The sequence below is a fragment of the Macrobrachium rosenbergii genome, chromosome 39 (assembly GCF_040412425.1).
Source record: "Macrobrachium rosenbergii isolate ZJJX-2024 chromosome 39, ASM4041242v1, whole genome shotgun sequence".
In the NCBI taxonomy this organism is placed as follows: Eukaryota; Metazoa; Arthropoda; class Malacostraca; order Decapoda; family Palaemonidae; genus Macrobrachium; species Macrobrachium rosenbergii.
This window is the reverse complement of record NC_089779.1, coordinates 4,395,001-4,419,452: the sequence shown is the minus strand read 5'-3', so window position 1 is coordinate 4,419,452 and position 24,452 is coordinate 4,395,001. Positions and strand designations below refer to the sequence as shown.

At 38.9% G+C, this 24,452-nt stretch overlaps 1 long non-coding RNA gene across 1 annotated transcript in view; it reads right to left on the bottom strand.

The window, feature by feature from the left end:
* LOC136825663 (uncharacterized) overlaps positions 1–24,452 on the bottom strand; it is a 232,459-nt gene that overhangs the window by 163,461 nt on the left and 44,546 nt on the right. Inside the window, exon 3 of the long non-coding RNA XR_010849393.1 lies at positions 378–440. This is a non-coding gene — a long non-coding RNA (uncharacterized lncRNA). The remainder of the gene's footprint in view (positions 1–377; positions 441–24,452) is intronic.

Genomic DNA, 24,452 nt, shown 5'->3' with positions numbered 1-24,452 from the left:
AATCAGTCATCAGTGCGAATAACGAACAAGTGAGATTTACGTTACATATTTACTGGGAAAAAAACTGTTTTCCACAAACAAAAAGAACTCTTATATTCTCATTCTAAAGCTTTCCAACTTGGCAGATCCAAGATGGGACGATAAAAATCTTCCTTAAAATTCGACTAAAAGGTCAATGTATAAATGTTTTATTTTTAAACAATATAAGCTATAGCAAAGGAAATATTCTGGAAGTCAACTGATTTCATCATTACTAGTCCTCATCTGAAAAATATAACCGGAATAACGCCTTCGCCGTATCAATATTAGTTGCTACATCAACGTTTTGCGGCATGAAGTACAGTAAGAATAACATTTAAATAACAAAATGCATTTACCTTGGGACATAACTTGATTGGTTTGTGGCAGCAAGCGTCAGTGACCCAACATCACGGACAGTCCTGAAATGAAATTTTTTTTTTTTTTATGAGAGTATAGGTTTCCATTACAAATATAGCACATGGGTAGGACTTAGAAATGCCAAATGTCTATCGAAAATAAAAATAAAAAAAGAGAACTGAACGGAGAACTTATTTCATGATTTTATGCAGATACTTTGGAAACTTTTTGCAAACAACTCTATCTTTACTGGAGTCGAGTATTTCACTTCGCTTCTACCTTATGTATGCCCATGTATGTGAATATTAAAACTGCAACAGTATATATACTGTAAATGACTATAATATATATATATATATATATATATATATATATATGTGTATATAATAATATATATATATATGTGTGTGTGTGTGTGTGTGTGTGTGTGTGTGTGTGTGTGTGTGTGTGTGTGTGTGTGTGTGTGTGTAACTGAGCATAAAGCTGTAACCCATATTTTACCTAACAGCTGAATCTTGGCTGAACCTTTTTGTACACTCAGCAAGCAAGGAAAGTGAAGATACAGTTTTCATTAGATTTCTTTCATCGAATTTCAATTTTTTTCTTACAGAAAACACATAATCTCGGTAAATTTACTCTAGAATATGAAAATACAATGCAAATTATATCATATATGTTAAATCTGCAAAACAAAAACGTTCAGATACTTAAAAACACCATGCATGTACGAAGTAATCATAATTTCTCAGATGACTTCGTTCATAGAGATCTAAAAGATAGTGTGTGGATATCTCGGTGTAGTACTATTCATCAGAACGGCAATATTTACTCGTTTTCCGTTATGAACAGGCTTATTATTGCAATCATCATACGAGGTAATGCTAATTTCTTTAATTTTTACACATTCATGTTTGTATTTCACGGTGTTAAAAATCAGCTGGAATTAATGGCAGTAAATGTTGTGACACCTAGGTAGGTTGACCAAATCTATTTAAATCCAAAGAGAAAAGAATTCTATGATGTTCGAAGGGCAGCCCAGGAGCTTCGAGGGGGATAACAAAGTAACTGGATGTTTCTTGACGTTGCCTCTTCTCTCTCTCTCTCTCTCTCTCTCTCTCTCTCTCTTCTTCTGCCATTGCTAAAACATACTATACCAACATAGTGTAGCTCAATCTCTAAAAGAAAAAAACAATGAAATGAGTAGCTTCCGATTAGGCCTTGGGAAGTTACACAACAGCAAACTGAATCTCTTCTCTCTTCTCAAATGATCTCCATTGCTAAAAACATACTTTACAAATATAGTATCGCTTTTGGTCTCTAAAAGAAAAAAATAATGAAATTAGTTTTTCAGTACATATAGGCCTATAGGCTTACAAAACAGCAGACTCTCTCTACTCTCTCTTCTCTCTCACAATAACATCTCTTCTCTGTTCTCATCATCATCATCATAACAATGCATTCGTTCCTTTCGTTGGACATAGCTCAAATTTAACTCTTGAATTCATTATGGAAGATCGCGTTTCCGATTATGCAAGCATTCCGTTCAATGTGGTGTCATAAATTCATTTTTTTAGTAAGGTTGCTTGATAAGTTAAATCGAAAAAATGTTTATTTTGCTTGGCAGAACTGTCGCTGCAAAAAACAACTTAAACGAATACTGGTTAAAACTTACTACTGCACTTAAGTATCAATGATTTCATTATCGTAAAATATGATTGAAAGTTATAAGAGGTCACAAAAAACAAAACACAAAGAGACGGAAGCTCCTCCTTTCTAAAGTTGCCAGATGTCGCATTATTGAGCAACGTACACGTACTGTATGTCCGAAGATTTAAAAAAAATTCATCCTCACTTTCCTTGCCAAAGTGTACATTCAACATCCACAGCATGAGTAACTTTATCAGGGGCCTGTCGAACGCATTGACACAAGTTATATATATATATATATATATATATATATATATATATATATATATATATATATATATATATTATATAATATATATATATATATATATGTATAATGTATATCTATCTATCTATCTATATGTATATAATTATTATAAACTGCAAGTGTCAACCAAGATATTATTTAAAGTTATCCGAAGCGTTATTTCAGCCAAGATGCACTTGGAATGGTAATTTTTGGGCGTTCAAATCTGCAACCCAGATATTGTACAATAACCTTCCAGCGTTATGACAGTGTGGATTTGACAAATGATATTAAGAGTGCCATATGCCACTTCGAATGCCTCCACAAATGTGCATAGGACAGAATAAACTCATTGTTAAACGTACTGTAGTCGGCTCACTTCATCAGTCCACCCACGGCTGAAGATGTGGCGTCTGCGCATGGGTAACACGCAACTGGCTTGACAATCAACTTTCCGATATTGTTGGCTTCTTCTGATAAATATTAAACTATTTCTTCAGTAACATATTTGAATGATTATGTAAACAAAGAACCTTCGCCCTCTCTTATATAAATAATACACATGCCGATTTGTATCAATAATATACCAACCCAAGCACACAAAAGACGAGCTTGTACCAAACAGTCTCCTCAGAGCAAACACAAACAAACGATGAGCTTTCCATAATTATGATTTATCTCATTAGTATAACCCAGTCTACACTTAGACCTATGCTCACAAACTGTTCAAATCACAAGATTTTCTAATCATTCAATCTTTACTCTAAGTACAGTTTCATTGCATGCTTACAAATATAACTTTATTATAACAACAACGTTCGAAAACTGATACATAACCTTTAATATTGTTTTCCGCTAGAACATGAGGCATGTGCTAATGAAGCTAGGCCTATACTACTGGTTCGAGAGATTTTATTTTACTGACCCGTTACGAACATATTAATCCCATTTTAGTCAAAATCACTCTTCACTGAAACCGTTATTTATTCATTCTATCTAAGTACCGTTCCAGTGCCCAACAATAAAAAAAAAACATGCATTCTATACTAGACTTTTATGCCGTAAGTATGTCACCAACGCTGAGCTGAGACTGAATGGGATTCCAAACTTTAGTTCGATGAGTTTTTAGACTAATTAGTTGCAACGAAAGTGTCCAGTCACTGAGCTAGTATAGTAATCTGTGTGCTAATATATATAATATATATATATATATATATATATATATATATTTATATATAGATAGATAGATAGATAGATAGATAGATAGATAATAGATAGATATATATGTATATATATGTATATATATGTATATATATATATATATCTATATATATTTATATATATATATATGTAGACACACACAAAGTATCCTGTACAGAAAACCACAATGCCACTGCCATTATGTCATGCATTATCTGAAATTTCCCGCCTTCCAGCCAATAAAACAGTGGCTGTTCTAATTCCCTCCCCACAAACCCCCTACAACCTCATAGACAGTCTTATGTCACGCCATTTCGAATATTAACTAATCATGATTTTACATGCAAGAAATTATTATAGCACATTTTATTCGCACTTGCATTGCCCAATGTCTTTTTATTTACCTACAATGAAATCAACGTAATTTTTGAAAACCCGTCGTTCGTTTGTGGTTGATCTGTGTAGACTATTTAATGCAAACTCGTCCTTCGTGTGCTTGTATTGTTATTTTATCAATATAAATCGGCACGCTTACGATCTATTTCAGAAGGTATGAGGGTTCCTTGTATGTATAAGTATTCAGATGTATTACTGAAGAAATAGTTTGCATCTTTATCACTGTAAGCCTACGATATCGGAAAAATTAATTTAATCCAATCGAGAACTGGCTATGAGTGGAAAGATGGAGCAAAATATATTATACCCAATTCTCAGGTGTTTCCATTGACACCCGTCCAAGGTCACATTTCTTTGACTAATAGGTTTTTGAAAAACATATTGTAAAATGTGGTATATAAAACATGGAGAATAAACTCAACACAGAGAAGCCTTTGTTGCGTGAAATGTTGCCAGTTTAGCTACTTTCCGAAGATATCAAACTAGACACTCTGAACTGGCCGTTAGCGGCAGTACTGAAACCTCACGTGATCTCCCGAAACACTCGGCACAACATAAGATAAGAAGAACAGGTGGAATCACGCGCAGCTGGAGAAGAGTCAGAGACGTCAAACGGAACCCAGAACTACACACGGTCAAATATTATTGCAATGCATTTCTAGCCATAGGGCACTATTGCATTATTTTATAGTTCAATTAGCTCATTATTAAGTAGTTATGATATGATAAAATGACATTTCCCTTTACAGAAGAAAATATATTGTCATATAGCCTACTGTAAATGAAATACGACCAGGATAAAATAATATATTACTTGATTAAGAATAAGAAGTGAGAGAGAGAGAGAGAGAGAGAGAGAGAGAGAATGAGAGAGAGAGAGAGAGAGAGAGAATTCTGTGGTGAGTTTTACTTAACCTAATAAAGACCCCGGCCTATATCGATATATAATTTTATATATGCCTACTGAAAATCATCAGGTTTTGGCCATAATATTAGGCCCACTTACTATAGTTAATTCACTTTAGCTGATATATCTGTCTGAAGGGCTCCCTTTACAATGACTCAGCAATTGTCTAAAAAAAAAAAGCTTCCTTTAGCAGCCAAGTCCGGGGAGGCCTTTTAGCGAGATCTTCAGGAGGAGGAATCTAGCTTAAGTAATGTACTTGTTAACCCACAATTGACAAAAATACAGAGTGAGAGAGAGAGAGAATCTTATCATAAATTTTCCTTGTCCCATAAAAAAAAATCTAGGCTAGACCTCATAGCGCCTATATGCTGTAAGCCTAGGTATTTAGTTTATAGTTAATGAGCCTAATAGCAACAAAGAGTTAACAAACAATATGAGAGTTGATAATAGGCTTAAGCAAAATCACTTTCATGAAAATTATATCAATCATCCAGCAAAAGTGTTGCATAGATATAGGCTTATAAAATTAAATAATTATACAAAAAGAAGGCGTACAAAGATCTGAACTGTAAACTTTAAACTCTATAAACACGCCTTATAAATCGATTAATCAAAATTTTTGTATTCAAAGTCAGCTGATAATAAACCAAACCATTTTCATTTGAGAAATATTGAATTGAGTTCTCTGTGTTAATCTCTGTGATGATGTCTTCTCTCTCTGTCTCTCTCTCTCAAAAGGCTCTTGTCTTACATAATTTCAATTCCAAAATAGGCTAAGCCAACTAAAATACTCTTCCCGTGATATAGCAAATCAACAATATTTACCTGGAGTTATATCCTTTGTTGAGTAGGCATAGCAGTATCTTTGAATTTGTTTGCAGTTTTAGGATGATAATGTAAAAGTATATGTCTATGGCTTTCTCCAATATTACCAGGGACAAAATGAATGGAGCATATTCTTGCATTCCCCTTTATTTGAAATCATCTTTCCTTTTGCACAGATTAACCCAAGTTTTGCAAAATGAAATGCCTTTTTCTAGGCGATGGCGATCATGACTTATCTCAACCAAACACAGCACATACCACCATCTTTGTTATCTCTTATCAGCCGATTGAAATGTTAAAAGATCGACAAATTCCCTCCAAAACAGTATGAGTCAATGAACCTCTTAGCCACTTACTCAGCCGGGTTCCAAGTGACGTCACTGCGCGGGAAAAGGCAAAACTCTTTCTCTCACGAACTCATCTTACTCTTCTTCATCTTGAGATAATCCGCATTGTATCTCCGTACGCCCAGTCTTTGGCGGCTTCAAAAGGAAACGCGTTATCAAATGACTTTTTCTATAATAAGAGTTTCCGTTTTCAAGTGTCGTAGAACCTGGATGTTTCAATGACAAGAGTGTCAGCACTTCAATTCCTTTAACTGAAAGGGCACTGCTCGAGGAATGTAATATGGCTGGTTCTTCAGAGCAAGTTACGGTTAACAGAGAATCGAGTTGATGATGTGTGAGGCGTCGATATTCCCAAAGAAAAGCTTGAAATAACGAGGATGGGATTAAGTGAGAGGAATTATTAACAATTTTAGGTGCGCGGTTTTGTAAGTGGTTGAAATGCCCGCAGGTTAAAGCACAAGGCTAGGCAGGTTAGGTCTAATGGACGAGACTAGGTTTTTAAAAGCACATTGCAGGAACAACTGAAAATATGGCCTATTAGGATAGACGCTGAGTTGAAATCAACTGTATTTCATTGGTTATCAGGGCACTCGCCTCGTTATTAATTTTGGCTGGAAATATCATCTCTTGATATACGTAGAATGCGTATTGATGTGCTTACATGTATGTTCGTGGATGTTCTTAACTTACCACTGTACTTCCTTTGTTTTAGTACACTTCTTATATTTTTACAGCATTTTAATCACACAATTATGCCCCAGTATTGTATTTAATAATATATTTTCGGCCAAATGGAAACGAACATGAACGAGAGAGACGTTGAAAACTAGGCCTATACATCTTGCCGCACACCCAACTTTTGGTGGTTTCAAAAGAAAACGCGTTATCAAATGACTTTTTCTATAATAAAAGTTTCCGTTTTCAAAAGAGCGTAGTCGAACTTTGGGTGTTTCAATTACAAGACCGTTAGCATTTCAATTTCTTGAACTGACAGGGCACTGGAGTCACCTTTCCATGTGACAAAGATGGCGACCAGAAGGTGGCTCACATTCTCATTTTCGTAACATTGACAATGCCTCACACAGTGTTTTTATCCTGCTGCTTCTTTGTCAGTCCGAGTTTCAGTACTAGTAGCTTCCACTTTATTTAAGCCAGCTACGCTACTACTTAAGCACTGCGGTAGGTCTAAGTAACCCGGCGGAGGACCCACCGCACTTCACGCTTCCAGATAAACTTATACAGTGTTGCCACATTTCCACACCATTGACTTCTACGCTCGCCTAATTCAACCATCGTTAAAATCTAACGTATATAAAAAGATATATATTTTCCTTCACAGTCTGAAGATCATTTCCCGTAAATTTCCCTTATAAAGTTAATCACAATCACTTGTTACGTTTATTATTTCCACACCATTGACTTCTACGCTCGCCCAATTCAACCATCGTTAAAATCTAACGTGTATAAAAAGATATATATTTTCCTTCACAGTCTGAAGATCATTTCCCGTAAATTTCCCTCATAAAGTTAATCACAATCACTTGTTACGTTTATTAATTCGTTTTAAATACATTTGAGTTACGCTAATTAGATGGAAACCTAAAGCTGTCACTGTTGTCGTGTGCATTCGACATGTCAATCAAGACATCGCTCGATCGACTTCTGCTGCTCCATGATTCGAGGTAAACAACCATTCTTTGATGGCGTTTTATTCAGTCATTATTATACAAAAAATACACACATATATACATATGCCAATAACCGAGAATATAGGTCAATGAATCATATAAGAAAATAATATATCTGACCACAATAAACCCCTAATAAGTGTGGCAGACCGTAAAATGAAGACGCCACTTCTGCACACGATCATCTTGCGCATTTAAACTTCCACACCGGAGGCCACATTTCCACGTTTTGGCAACACAGCACATTCAGGTAGCATTAAAGAATGCTTTTAGTGCGCGGGAAACTGTGACGTCATCGGTCTGCGCTGTTCAGATCGTTTTTATCTTTAATACGTCTTACTGGTGGCCTGGACATATGAGTATATAGCTTGAAAGTTTTTAATGTAAGACGTAAAAAACTGTGGATGTGTATTTTACGTATACTCAAGTAACAATCCATATTGAAATGTTTACCTTAGTCAATTTTCATAGCATTATTCAGAGGCGCTTTACATGCACCACAAAAGCAAAGTTATAGCATGCATTATATATATATATATATATATATATATATATATATGTTACGTGTGAAGAGTCTTGGTTGATCATGTATTATTCAATTTACGTAAATTTTACGGCCCTGCAAACCAAGATTACACGTAACCTGTCACTTGAAGCCAAAAGTTAACCTCAAAGACAGACGTTAATTAGCCAAAGGTCGCCAGTTAAGGGTTATTAACCTTAACAAAGAATATTTGAGATGAATTTGATTTTAAACGCAACGGTTCTCCCAAACATTCGGACGCGAGGCATACAAAAGCATCGAGATTTAACCTGATTTTGCTTACCCTAAATCCTAGGTATTTTACTGGAATAATGGGGTTGAAGCTAACAATAAAATAATTAGGCTTAATCTAGACTTTGTAAACACATATACCCTAAGTGGTGGCTGAAGGAAGAAAACAAAGAAAAAAAAATGTGAAATACAGAAAAGAACTAGTCAATCGACGAAGCTTCAACAAGAATCGGACTTACCGTGAACGTCGAGTCGCTGCGCAAACGAGGAACCTCAGGAGTCGTATTCTGGCAGTCTTCCCAATTCACTAATTAAGATAGACGTAGGAGAGAAAGTAATAAAGAATATCGTATCGTTCGCACGCACGCAGGCGTCACCCTGGTTCCGTGACCGCTGGGATCTCTCTCTGACCCGACCTCGCTTCGTTCTTCCAGAGGGGCTTATACGCCCCGGGCAATCCGACCTTGACAAAGGCATCGTCGAATGCATAGAATAAAGCTTAAGGGCCACCATAACTAGGGGTCATTGAGCGTAAACCCTCTCTGAGGCTTAGGTCCCTAATGCCCTAACATATTTTGTTTACAAACTTTCCAGCCTATGCGGCGCCATTTGTCTAAGGCGCCTATTTTTAAATTGCCTACCTACCGGGCGGGCAGAGATGTTCCCTGTCGAGGTCAATTGGCCTAATATTTCTACACCTAACTGTTCGAGGGCGAACAGCAGTAATATTTATAAAAGCTCCCCCTTTAAGAGGGCCTTCACTCCCTTTTCGGGCGTGAAGGTCTATACTAAACAAGCTGTTCGCCTCTCGTAGGTTACTCTCCTTCCCTGAGCAGATTAGTCCTGGTTAGCCTACCTAGCTACAGAACTACCTAACCCTAGATAGGATATGAGCTATAATCACTACTTTACCTAATTCTAATAGTACTGAAGGTGCTCACACGGTTATTATAGGCTACCTCCTACAATCATGATGTGTTTTAGACCTAGCCTAGTGGTACATTCTATGATATTCCCTAGCCTAACCTATCCTAACCCGACCGTAGCACCAACATAAGAGTTAATATTCTAACTAAATTACAACATGGTTTATGTTTAATACAATTAAAATTTACTAGTTAATTCAGGAGGGTTGCCTCATCTGATAAATGGGTGCCTCACTGAGGTCTTAGGCCATGCGTGTCACGAGCATCGTGGCTCGTTCCACAATAGTTAAGATTACTGAAATTAGTTAGGCTACTTACATGATTACTGCGGCTCGGTGGTAAGTGGAAGAACAAGGTTACTAAATTGATGTACCGTACTTTAAGGTGGCCTAGGCTAGGTACAAATAAAAGGAAGAGATCACACTGGCTACCTTCCTGGGCAAGGGGCCAGGATCACTCTTAGATGTTAGGGCACTGTGCCGAGAGGGCACTAGTGCCAGGATGAGCGTATAGCTCGGCAACTACTGGGCTCTCTTCCGCCCCTTCTTCTTCTTCTTCGGTTTCCTCCAAGGCCTATCAGTAGCTGGCCTAGCAGGTGATGAGAGCACCGACTCCGGGGACAGGCCAGAAGGGCTAGCGGGCGCGGTCAGGGCAACTGCAAAAGCTGCGGAGGACTCCCTACTCCGGCTGCTGCGACAACCGGAGCAAGAGCGATCTCGACTTCTGCGTCCGAGGATGCCAGTTCCTGGTCTTCCAAGGGAGGGGTACCATTTCGATCCTCCAGGGGTTCATCCCCTGGATTCAAATTTTGCAAAGAAGAATCTTGCAAAGAAGAAGTTTCGGGTGCTGGAGGCTCTCCAGTCGCGATGATCAACTGCATGGGGAATCCTAAATCTCCCGGAGGAGGATTCACCTCATGATTTAGACCCGGCATAGGGGCCTTTTCCATTGGTAGCTCAACGTCCGGGACGGACGGAGTCTGGCACTGCTCAGTGCTCGCAAGTGGCACTGGCAGCAGTTGAGGGTCAGGCATGCCTGATGAGGGGTCCGGAGGTGCACTACCTCGCGGACGACTTGTGGTTGGCTGCGGCAGAGATTCCTGCCCCAGCAGGCGATCGTAGCCTCTCCTAGAGTTTTGTTCGGGGGCGTCCGCTGGGCGTTGCTTGCTTGGGCAGCCCTCCCAATTGGTGGAGTGGTCTGCCCGCTTGCACGTCCTGCAGCGGTACTGCTCCTCCTGAATCTCTCTTCGCGGAGGGGGAGGACCTCTTGGTGGGCCAGCCCTTCGCGATTGGAGAGGGCTAGGCCTGAAATAGGTTAGTTTTGCCCCTTCCGCGGACCACTTTGGTGGGCGGAAGGTGGAGGTTTGTCATTTTTGGGAGTTTAACTGGGGCCTCCGTGGAGGAGGTAACGTGGCTGCGAAGTGGCGTTGGTGCGGGCTTCCGCAGAGAAGATCCCGACCCAACAAGAAGACCACTCCGGGCCGAATTCCACCTACCACGCCAAGGCGGTGGGGTGCTCGTGCCCCAAGGTGTCATAACCTGGAGTTGGACCGTAGGAACGGTGATGGTGTGGCCCTCTATCCACTTCATTTCCCACCGGGTTTCTTCGTCAACCATGGCACCGGCTGGCACTTGGGCCCTAGTGATCAGGCTAATGTCTGCCGCAGTGTCTACTGTGACCGGAAGGGTCACTGGCAGGCTAGTGCTCTGAAGAGGGGCCACCGAGATGAACTGGGTTTCCAGTCTCTCGGGGTAAAGGATCCGGTGCGGACCAGCAGCAGAAAATGAAGTGCTGATTAGGTTGACAAATTTGGTGGCGGGGACATGATGTGGACAGGCCGGAGATCCAGCATTGTAGTGGCTAGCAGCCCCACAGGATTTGCACGGGCCTTTTGGATGGGCTCGGTGGCCTGCAGTAACTGTTGGAGGAGAGGGCTGAGCGGGTGAATCGGGAGCAGAGTTCTGGCTGGTAGGGTTAGGCTGCTTATTAGTGCCGAGTTTGTATCGGCACTCAGCTTCAGCATGGCCCCCCTTCTTGCAATAGTTGCACAGGGTCTTGCTAGGCAGTCCATTCTTCGGGCGAGTGGAGTTCGAGAGGTAGGCCGGAGGGATGATTCGCTTCTGAGAGGTGCTATGCGACTGATTGAAGGTTTCCCACGAATCAGCCATGCGACAAGCTTCCATAAGTGTGGAGGGCTGTTTATCGTTAAGATATACTGCAAGGGGCCCTGGCACACATTGGAAAAGGTCTTCTAGCATGATCCGATTGAAGAGATCCTCAAACGTCGTGCAGGCCAAGGAGTCGAACCAGCGCGTACCGGACTGGGTTTTGTGACATGCCCATTCTGTCCAAGACCAGCCGACTTCCTTGGCAAGACCTCGGAACCGTTGTCTCCATTTTTCTGGGGTTATCTCGTAGGCCTTGGTAATGACTCTATGAACTTCCGCCATGTTGCCTCTCTGGCTCTTCTCCAGTGAGCGAAGCGCTGCCTTGGCTTTTCCCTCCATATGCTTGGCTAGTATTAAGGCTCTCTCCGTCTCCGTGGTGCTGTAGTTATCGAAAAGAGCCTCGATCTCCTCCAGCCATGCTTCTGGCTCGTCCTCAGTCCACTTGGGGACTAGGGAATTGATGCTCGAAATTGGAGCGTTTGATGCAGCAGGTGTAGGACTGGAGGCTTGATGGCTAGCCATAGCTTCGGCATTCTCCATTTTCGCTCTCTCAAGCTCGAGCTCCTTCTCCTTTAGGGCTAACTCAGTTTCCTTGCAGGCTAACTCATGCTGTCTCCTTCTTTCTTCTCTTTCCTCTTCATATTGCCTTTGCTCGGCTTCATACACCCTTCGTTCTTCTTCATACTTCCTCTGCTCGGCTTCATACTTCCTTTGCTCGAGTCTTTCTTCCTTCTCCCGCTTGGCCAAGTCGTCCACTTGCTCCTTAACCCAGGTGGTAAGTTCAGAGCCGGTGAGACCTGCCGCCGTCCCCAGCCCCAGGAAAGTTTTATAATGCTCTGCTGCCATGGTTCTGGTGGGGAAGGGAGTCTAACCGGGTCGACTGGGCGTACTTGGGCAGCGAGGAAGTGTCTCTTCAATAATGACGTGGCACCCTTTCAAAAGGTGGCACTGTAGTTTGGGTGTGCCGTGTACAGGTCACACTGGTGGCACTCAGTATCCCTAGGCACTGGTGCAGGTTAGGTCCCAGAAGAACCTTCTCTTCTGTGTTCCCTTTTGTTTTTTTTTAGTGGCACTTACGGTGCCAATGTGTTCCTAGGGACCCTCTACTGGAGTCCAACTAGGCTATATGGGAGGAAAGGCACTCTACACCCCCTGCAGAGTGCAACAATCGAATGAGAGAGAAAGGGAAGGTAAAAGAGAGAGAGAGAGAGAGAGGTAAGCTATTCAAGTGATGAGTGCGGCAAATTATTGGCACTGTGGAATAAAGTGAATTTGGGTTTTTTTTTTTTTTTTCTTAAAGATCCTCGTGAGTGGCTGGTCCCAGTACTGGCCCCTTCTTTTTTTTCAGAGGGTGAAAACTACTGTTGGCTTTTTGGTCTGGATAGCAGGCCTCACTCGTGACCGACAGTTTATCACTGTATTGTAATTACTCTTAACTTGTCCTCATCTATTGTGGGACAGAGGTGTTTTCTTTTAATTGGTTTATTGTATTCGAATTAATTAGCCTAGTGTCGGCCGTTCTTTCTTTGAAGAGGGTCACGTACACTTAGGTTAGGAATGCTTACTTGAATGACGAGAGAGAGAGAGAGAGAGAGAGAGAGAGATTTTCAATCAGCGAATTTCTTGCTGCTTGAGAACATGTAAACAAAGATTTTATACATGCACAATGGCATGGATCTTAATAAAATGATATAGATGCGTCGTCTTGGCTTCCTTAGGGATTACTTTATTATCTCAATTTTCCCGGGAGCCGACGTCACAAAAGTTTATCGTAAAATTTTAAATTTTCTTTATATGATTTTATAGTAGGTATTCGTATAGGAACTTGTTATTACTCCTAACTAAGGCCTAACTTTCCCTGCCTAAATTATCTTTTGGGTTTTTCCTAGCTAAGATATTGCGAGGTGGGTTCGCTACGAAGGGGAAAAAAAAAGAATGCCCCCCCAGAGTGGCTCGGGCAGAGGTCACAATAACAAGGTCGTTGAGATGGCGGCCAAGGTCCCGTTAGGCCTAAATTTCAAAACAACCTCGGCTGGCGAAGGAAACCCCAAAATGGCCGTTCTCTCACAAACAGTTCGAACAATTTCAAAACAACCGCGCGGCGGGTATTTTCTTTTTAGCACAAATTCAAACAACGAAACAAATGCAGGTATCCAGATTTTACTTTAAATATACCAATCATGCATAGCGTTTTACGTTACGGATGGAAAACTAAATTACCAAACAACTTTGTGTCTTTTGTTATCGTTCTCGCACCCGAAACATCCTCGGCAAACAATGGAATAGATTTAGCCTGATTCGGAACAGACCAAATTTACTTTACTGAAAATGTATTTTATGATACAATTACTACTTCCGTTCGTTCGCTACTTCACTGACACGGTTTTTGAATGATTCCCGCTATATGCAAACAATAACGATCGGAATTGCCGACGCGATTTCTAAATTACTTTGTGTACATGAAACAGGCCCCGCTTTTTCCAGCCCAGCCTTAAGATACGTTACTGAACGACTTCTCTCACGGTCCGAACACGGTAAAATGCCCTTGTCTTAACCGTTACAAATTATGACTCTCTCTGCTCTCGACGCACCCTTTCCTACGCTAATTCTCGCTACACTTGTTATTATAACTATTCTCTTTACTGCTTATTATTATGCCTGGTTCCTTGTTTGGAAGAATGAAATGGAATTCAATATCAGACTATTTTTTTTTCTTTTTTTTTTTTTTGGAATTAATGTAATTTAATTTCCTTTTCTCCAGATTCTTTCTCTAAAATGTACTTTAGATTCTACGCAAGATCGCCAATGTTACGTGTGAAGAGTCTTGGTTGATCATGTATTATTCAATTTACGTAAATTTTACGGCCCTGCAAACCAAGATTACACGTAACCTGTCACTTGAAGCCAAAAGTTAACCTCAAAGACAGACGTTAATTAGCCAAAAGGTCGCCAGTTAAGGGTTATTAACCTAACAAAGAATATTTGAGATGAATTTGATTTTAAACGCAACGGTTCTCCCAAACATTCGGACGCGAGGCATACAAAGCATCGAGATTTAACCTGATTTTGCTTACCCTAAATCCTAGGTATTTTACTGGAATAATGGGGTTGAAGCTAACAATAAAATAATTAGGCTTAATCTAGACTTTGTAAACACATATACCCTAAGTGGTGGCTGAAGGAAGAAAACAAAGAAAAAAAAATGTGAAATACAGAAAAGAACTAGTCAATCGACGAAGCTTCAACAAGAATCGGACTTACCGTGAACGTCGAGTCGCTGCGCAAACGAGGAACCTCAGGAGTCGTATTCTGGCAGTCTTCCCAATTCACTAATTAAGATAGACGTAGGAGAGAAAGTAATAAAGAATATTGTTCGGGCACGCACGCAGCGTCACCCTGGTTCCGTGACCGCTGGGATCTCTCTCTGACCCGACCTCGCTTCGTTCTTCCAGAGGGCTTATACCGCCCCGGGCAATCCGACCTTGACAAAGGCATCGTCGAATGCATAGAATAAAGCTTAAGGGCCACCATAACTAGGGGTCATTGAGCGTAAACCCTCTCTGAGGCTTAGGTCCCTAATGCCCTAACATATTTTGTTTACAAACTTTCCAGCCTATGCGGCGCCATTTGTCTAAGGCGGTGATTGTTATTTTTAAATTGCCTACCCTACCGGCGGGCAGAGATGTTCTCTGTCGAGGTCAATTGGCCTAATATTCCTACACCTAACTACATCGAGGGCGAACAGCAGTAATATTTATAAAAATATATATATATATATATATGTGTGTGTGTGTGTGTGTGTGTGTGTGTGTGTGTGTGTGTGTGTGTGCAACTAGCTGGCTTCGATGGTAACCATTCTATTTCTAATTTTACTGAATTCCATCCGCAATACATCTGATCAGAACGCTGACTCGGCAGTCACACAGACAAACACACCCACACACACTCGCGCAAATAACATGAATTGTAACTGGAGCTCTTTTCCTTGATAGCCTCTTACATTCTGTGGATAACAATTCGACGAATTCAAGAGTATTACCGCACACGTGAAATGGCGAAACCAAGAGAAGCCTTTCATTATTATAATAATGTTCGCATTTTAGTATTTGGCTTCGTAAGCCGATTATAACTACCGGGCGTTCGCAGTAAACATCCTATTTATGACAGAAAACTTTCGGGTAGTAATGCTGACGTTGGCTGGTGGTTTGAAACTAGGTTTGACTTACAGTTGTGGGTCCGGTAGCGGGAAAGAGGTGTTTCATGGCGTAGACCTGTGGATTCGCGCACGCCAACCGAAACAGTGTTAAACGGTAGTCTGGTTTTTGCTATTGCGGGAATGTGTGAAATAGAAAGCTAGTTTGCAGAAATGACTGTGGCTTGGAAAAACTGTATGTGTCGTTACATGTTCTGTCTGTTCATTTTCTCTGTTCATTTTTAAGGTTGTGAACTTTTTCATTTATACATTCCACGGACTATCTTCGTTTTTATTTGCACTTTTGTGTTACGTCCCCAAAAAATACATAAATTTTAGTTGGTAACCTTGGATAAGCATGAAAAATTCAGTTACCCCGTTTCTTTATATTAATGCCATGCTTTCCTTTCTGTTTACAAGCATATACTAAAAAAAGGACAAATGACAAATGTAACGAAAAACTGGACTAATGCATACGTGATATGATGTAAAACAAAGGTAATTATAGTTTTACTAGAATACCCGGTGAATTAAGCTTATTTGCCATATTATGGTCTTCCTACACCACTGGCTGGCTAGCAAAATTTGAATCATATCCACAGCGCAGTGAAAACATGTTCGTACCTGCATATGTTTTTAACAAATCAACTGTAAATTACTCATGGCCATATTATGCACTGTTCCTGGTATCTTTTCTTATTATTTACTGGTAATGTGCATCACAACATGGGGAGACAGCCCGTAGGAACTGTGAGAGACTTTGTTACAAAGTGGTCTAATAATGGCCTACACCTGTTGATGGCAAATGAAATATTCAGTCACTCACACGTTCAGGTTCTGGAAAGAAGTACCAGTGAGTTCCGGACAGTGTTAAATTACCATAACAATATAGAAGTATTACTACTTCACCATATCCGGAACAGCCAAGTTCAAAGGAGCAAAGCTAGTTTAACAAATAAGGATCCACAATTATCAAAAGAATAGATAGAAAAAAAATGTCCTCTACAAAGTGTAGAGATCTAATTGGTGGTAAGACAGTGGGCGGGGCACCTGGGCACGTGCCCCCCCCCATGAAAAATAATAACAAAATAACAATATTGAAGATTTAGATAATAACATAAATCTGAAATATAAAAATGGGAAGTAATAAAAGATCAATTATAGAAATAATAAAATTTTGAGAAAAAAATAATTATATATATACATATACATGAGCGTGTGTGTACGTATGTATGTATAATATGAAAACTGGTGACCAGCCCACCATGAAATTTTTCTGGATCCGCTAGTGCACCTACAGACATAAAAAGAAACCTAAGATGAAAAGACACTGAAGTTATGAAGTATCAGGGGAAAAAAGCTTACCACACTTTTCTCAGGAACGGCTAATTATTGCACAGCAAAATCGTTTGCAGATTTCATTCGAAGACGGGTATTCAAAAGAAAGATAACTGTCGGCTACACCCGCGCCACTACCTGACGATGACGTAAAGTGTATTCATGCTCGTTCGTTTTGAGAAGACTCAATTATACGGAGGCGCGTGGAAATGAGTCTTGAAACCTCCCGTCACTCTAGAAGAGACTCACTCGGTCTTCAAGCGTCATTCACGTAATAGGTGCGTGTATGTGTATGTACGTGTGCGTGTGTACATACAAGTGACGTCTGTATTTCTGACTTCCATCAAAGTCATGGTAAGATGAAAGGTTAGTGGAAAACTGACATTACAGCGGATCGTTTTTGTTGGGAATGTGAGGCTTGCTTGGAGGTATATCTTTTTCATAATCCTGGAACATTTCGTGACTGATATTTTTCGCGCTACTCACCGGCTACAACACGAGCTTCACTCTTGTAAACGGTCTCGCCTCTCTCTCTCTATACATATATATATAGATATATATATATATGTATGTATATATATATATATATATATATATATATATATATATAGATTGATAGATAGAGACCACTGGTTACTTTTTACCAGAGAAGTATATATATATATATATATATTATATATATATATATATATATATATATATATATATATATATATATATATATATATATATATATATAACATTCCCAAATATTATGTCACAAATATTGTTCCATATCCATTTCATTATAACTTGGGAACAATTTACACCCAAGAGAAATTATAACTGATAAGTGGCTCATCATAGGTAGGATTCACACCATCTCCTGGTTTAGAAACGATGGTAGACAGTGTCTTTGACCACTGACCCATCAAGTTATTGAGAACTCTTCTCTACATATGCCTGTCGAATTTAGGTTACGTGTTTACAATCGATAGCAACCTACCTTGATTGGTAAGTTTGTAACTCGGGGCGAATTATAAACGTTTGTTGCGTATACAAGCCTGGCTTTTCAATATTCACAAATATTAAGACACAATTATCGTTTAATATCCAATTCACTCCACCTCGGGAATGACTTACAATGATGGGGAATTATAAATGATACGTGCCTCGTCACCGGCAGGATTCAAATCGTTGCCAGAGTCGATTTCAACTTATACCTTGATGGTTCAATTGTTTCTTTAACAAACCCAATGTCAGATATTTACACCATAATTAAAATTCTCCCTCCCTCTCTCTCTCTCCATGAATATTTTCAAGGTTTCAGATGTCACGATGAAAGACGTGTCAACATATCCATACTAAATGACACGCAGTAAGCCTGCAATGCGCAAACGAAACGCGACTGGACTTTATAATAAGATAACCATTGAGGGGATCGGTGGAATTAATCGTACTTCTAATTAAAAACTCTTTCATTGACAGTATGGAATATTCTGAAGAACTGGCATATTTAATCACATTTTTCTTAGAAATCATCTTTTCGAACCGTTCAACCAAATGAAATTTTCAAAAATTCTTATGAAGATTTAAAATCAATCTTTGGGAGTTTTATGGTTATATGAATCCTACCGTGCTCAGTGAAAATACGAAGCTTCTGGAGTAGGTAAGAACCACTACTTATTTCTCTCTGATTATTTCTTAGAGTCAACATAAGCCAAAGGTAAATCCCCTCAGAAGCACAAAGAAAAAAGGCACGAGGTCCTTCAAAAAACCCTAACTACAAGTCTTGTCTTATTTGGCCCATTATGCCGCGACGCGAAACCCACTTATGTAAATAAAATCAACTAATTCTTATAGACCATGATATTATCTGTGGCATTTTCCCCGTCTCACGAACCTTCTGGGTGATTTCCCAGACGCAGCAAATGATTATAAGACTGTGTGGCTGATCCTATTTTGGGTTACAGAACAGGTTATGTGGCGCTCTTTAAGTCTGTATTATTGCCTGAGGTGTTCGAAGGATAAAAATCTTTTCATAACGAATGCTTTGAAAAGAGTGACCATTTTCAAACCGATGTTAGAGTCAAATGTTGTTGACATTTTGTTTTTAATGTTCAGGTTTTTTTTACAGAATAAGTAACATTATTTTTCAGTCATATAAATGCACGAATTAGTCATATAAAGTAGGCAAATGTATAGGTATAGATATATTTGTATATATATATATATATATATATATATATATATATATATATATATATATATATATATAGTGTAATTTGTGAAATATTGCTGTTCAACCTCTCTTCCTTGCCTCTAGTAGAACAGTAAATTCATTTTCTCTTAAAACTAGGAACACAACATAGATTTCTCACATCAGAAAGAGGAGAGCAGGAGGATCCAGGAGTTGTTTTTCAAATTCAGCTCGCCAACCGACCAAAGGGTGGGAATTTTAAACTCAGTGGCTTCATAGAGGGAGCATGGTTTTGTTAGGCCAGACCTGAGTTAGAGTCAGGTTAGTGGCTTTATATCTAGGTGGCCTTATACCGGTAGAGGGGCCTTCGCACAAAGCGGGATCGCAAGGTGGTAAGGTGTAAAGGGGAATAAGAGGCCTGGTATGGAACTCTGGACTCATCTACCCATCCGATGAACAGAAACAAATGCCGACCGTTGCAGACTCGGCATGGCACAAGGTCTACAAACCAAGGCAACAGATTTACTGAAACGTTTTCCACGTCACAAGAGACAAAAATTAAATTTCCGAGAAATATCGTTCAAGCGGGGAACAATGTTTTGGCCAGAAAATACAGACTTTTTCTCTTTACAAAATGAATTTCGGGAAGGTCGAGGTTTTCTTTCCTTGAAATCGTGACTGATTCATCGCACACCACTATGCTGCAACGCTATGAATGGACACGATAAATTCCGTTCTTCTTTTCAGCGTTTCCAAATTGCCTTATTTCTAAAATTCATATTTCTCTCTCTCTCTCTCTCTCTCTCTCTCTCTCTCTCTCTCTCTCTAACGCACATACACACATTCATTACTTCACATGGCATCGCCTTTTGACTAAGATTTTATGAGTGATTTCTCATCGCAAGTTTCTTATCATGCTGGATCATAGTAAACATCTTTCATTTATTATAAAACACTGCCTGATGTGCTATCTGTAAAAATTCTTTAGCATAAGTGACAGATGTTTAAAAAGGATAAGAGCTTATTTCAATTTTAGTCTAACACGGCCTCTCGTTTGTCTGGCAGACCGGGTCAAGGCAAGCACTCATTCAAGGTCATCGCTCTCTCTCTCTCTCTCTCTCTCTCTCTCTCTCTCTCTCTCTCTCTCTCTCTCTCTCTCTCTCTCATTTCTTCTTGAATGAGAGAACATAGTTGGCTCTTATATAATCATAAATTCTTTTTTCACTTGTGATTTTCTTGCTCTACTATTCCTGAATCATGCTTGTTGCTCTCTCTCTCTCTCTCTCTCTCTCTCTCTCTCTCTCTCTCTCTCTCTGTGTGATTCTTTGCAGTAGAATTTTCTTTTCCTCGTTCCAGAAGGAAAGTAAAATTCAGATAAAAACACATAGGTTATAGACAATAATAATGATATATCTTCAATGACATGCATATTTTACCATGCTCACTGGAAAATGTAATATCCGGGCAAACAATGCAGAATCTATCCGGACTGGCTATGCATGATAAAAACTGTACTTTTATATATCTAGGTATTGAAAAATTGCGTGTTAAAATGAGGCAAATAAATCTTGACTCATTGTGGCTGATTTCGATATTTTGTATAACTTGTCATACAAAGCCTTGGATAGTGGGTTTGAGGAAAAGAACACAAATATAACTTTGTGGATGTCAATATGAATAAATAATTTTATATATTTTGCAACGACATTCCCTCAACGTTAACAGGAGAAAACCATCATTCGGTATCATGATTTTAGGCCGTAATTATGTGTCCTGATTTCATCTCTATTTATTCCTTCTTTTGGTGACTTTACTCTTACTTATTCCTTTTTTTAAGTAATTCTATCTTCATTCTTTCTTTTGGATGCTTATAATTTTATGAATATATGCTACACAGGTAACCAAATGTCAGGGTAGATCACAGTCCTGCTATGGTGAAGTATACACTGAGTGTTCGACAAGTCAAGAAACTGTCGAACTCCAATGCGAAAGAAGTAATTCACCACACTCGAATTCACTTCAGTAAAGCTGGAGTCGAGTCTTTATAAGTATCCACTCTAACATCACTTACAATGTGATCAGGTAAGCAAAGGCCTGTGACACAAAATTGGTTTGGTAAGCACCTGCTTCAGCGATCTCCAGATGAGGTCGATTTCGATAAATTCTTGTGGATCTCTGGCCACAACGAAACTGACGAACGCTTTGTTATCCTTCCCCCCCACTACTTCTTCCATTTGTTCTCGGATCTAAAACAAAAATCACCCATTCTATGATAATTTCTGAAGGTTAATACCCGCAAACCTGTTTAGAGAATGCAGAAAATGGATGGATAACGTCGTGAAAAGTAAACATATAACACGAGATATTTTGGAGTTGTTTAGTCCTGTAAAGAGAACAGGAGAAGCCTGCCCAGTGAAAATTGGTATATTACTTAGTTTCAGGGAGGGAAGAGGGCACGTGTGCCTAGGAAATAGTGGGTTGTTGGTGAGAAAGAAATTTAATAATGAAATGGGTCTGATGATCATGAGTGTCGGCAGATGAGTGAGACATCTGGTTTGTAAGAAGCTGAGAGGTTTTATTATATATATATATATATATATATATATATATATATATATATATATATATATATATATATATATATATAGAGAGAGAGAGAGAGAGAGAGAGAGAGAGAGAGAGAGAGAGAGAGAGAGAGAGAGAGAGAGAAGCTTTATCTTCATGGAGAAACCATTGTATATACCGATAAAATCTGAGTCTTCTGTGAAATAAGAGAGAGAGAGAGAGGGAGAGAAATGCAAATCATTTCTTGAAATAAAAATGTTAGCAGTGTGTGTGCGAGAAAAAAGGAATTCCATTTGCATATTGCCGCAGACTTCCATTAAAAGATCATTATCTTAGAAAGTTATTTGAAGACTGAAGGGACTGAGATTTTACAAACCACGGAAATTGACCTTATTCATTTTATCAACTATATTTACATGCAGTGCACTGTTTTGTATCATAGGATGTAAATTCCACAAAATATATTGTTAAAAATCAAAATAGAAATTCCTTTACAAACTTAATTCAATCCTTACATATTAAAATAAGTTTAAAAAGTTTATAGATAACTCAATACCGGCGGAGACAAGGGACATGCCATTGCGCAGCCGTGCAGACCTAGAGACCGAAGATATGCACCCCATTAACCCCCTTCTCTCCTCCTACCCGATTCTCCCCCCACCCCCCACCCCGCCCCCGCCCACAACCATATTAGAAAGAGGGATAACCAGCCTCCGAAGGTAACCTTTTACATGTTGACAAGCAAACTATATCGTAACCTATCGCTACAAGAACTGTCTTGATAGGTTATTTAAGGGAGAGGATAGGGTAAAAAGTCTGCGAAGAATGGTAGCATCTACTCGTCAGATGACATGCAGACCTAAACTTATTTTTGAATTACCGATTAATAAACACACGCTTATCGCTCGTTAGTACTTGGTCGTCAAGAGTTCTTCAGAAATCCTTAGTCGTGAAGGATCATCATTCTCCGGTCTTCAGGGATTCACCGGTAATTTAGATGGTTGTGTTTGTGAAAATATATATATATTTTTTTTAAATTTTGTAGTCACGTTGTGAAGTGAAAAAGTATACTTTTCCTTCGAAATCTTCTTCTTCTTTAAGTAAACATAAAATGAAGGAATACAAAGAGCGAGGCGAAGCGTGAGGCTGAATTTCACGAGGTGAGAATTTCAAAGACAATGAAACCAGCACAGGCGCCGCCGGGTGCCACCCTTGGGTGTCATCCTTCTGTCCCTGTGGGTCTTCCTGGCTGTCGTGTTTCTTTTTCCGATAATCTTGACACCTCTCCAGAAAAGCCTGTCAAGGGAAAATTTTGAGTTTCTGGGAAGAATATTTCCGATAAACCATTTAATTCTTCTCCTCCAAATTTTCCTCGGGAATAGATATTTTTGTACGCTCTTAATTGTCGTTCAGAAATGCGTTCTCTTCTGGTAAGATCGGTTTATTAGAAGTTTAGAAGATGGAAATATCTAAAAAGCATTCAGAATAATAGAATAAAAAATGCTGATTCATGTTATGAGTGAACTGATAATTTCCTATTCATCTAAGATTAATTTCTGTGTTGCGAATAGAAAAGTTTAAAAAGCCATCTTGCAAAGATTCTTACTTAGAATACTCTCAGCACTCAACTATTTCTTGGCAGGAGTCTATATAAGCTTGAAATGATAAATGTTAACTATAAAAACACTAAAAACGCCAGGGAAGTATAATATGAATGAATATGAGCAAAACAAGTTTTAAATGATTCTGAAAAACATTTCTGTTATACTCTCTGTAATTTAAGAGCTGAACAGAACTGAAAAATAAATGTTCTGACAAAGCCATGGCGGTTGTTTGTTCATTGGCCTTTTCATAACATTTCGTAAACAGAAGGAAAGATGCTATTTCATTTTGATATCCACTCGCTTTCTAGAGTAATTGCCATGTAGGAGGTTAAATTTTTTCATTATTTTTTTTATATTATATCTTACTGTTGAGGGACAACACAAAATCCGGGTCAACAAAATTACATGGTTTTTCACATTTTGAATAATTTTACAGCTCTCCAGAATCGTACAGAAAGTAACTTATTAACTTTGCTATGTTCATTTTAAAAGTTAGTATAAAAATATAATTATCTTTTTTGCTGAACATATTCTCATGAATTTTTACTGAATACACAGAACTTTGCCTCGGAATGAATTATTATTATTTTTTTTAACCAGGCTTTTACTGAAAGGAAAACAGAGTAAGTAAATTTGTAAACAAAACGAATAGATACCTCACCTGACAGTTCATAGATTATATAGATGTCTACGCAATATATTTAGAAACACCACATCTACAAAGCTTTTGTTTGCATGGATATCCCCATTTTTTTATTAAACATGTCAGAAAGTACAAAAATGATGAATTAATTCCAAATAAATGATACTGATAAGCTTTATATGTCTATGTATGTTTATATGTCTATGTATCATGCACTGTACGTTTCTATTGATATAAAAATGTCACTACAAATACGTTTAAAAGACTATTTTCCGAGATGTTGGTTCCAACTGAGGATCACAATATTCGGTGAAAAAAAAAACAATCTTAAGGAAGTGGTGTGTAACTCACTATTCACAGCAGTTAAGATAATAAACAAGTGAAAAAT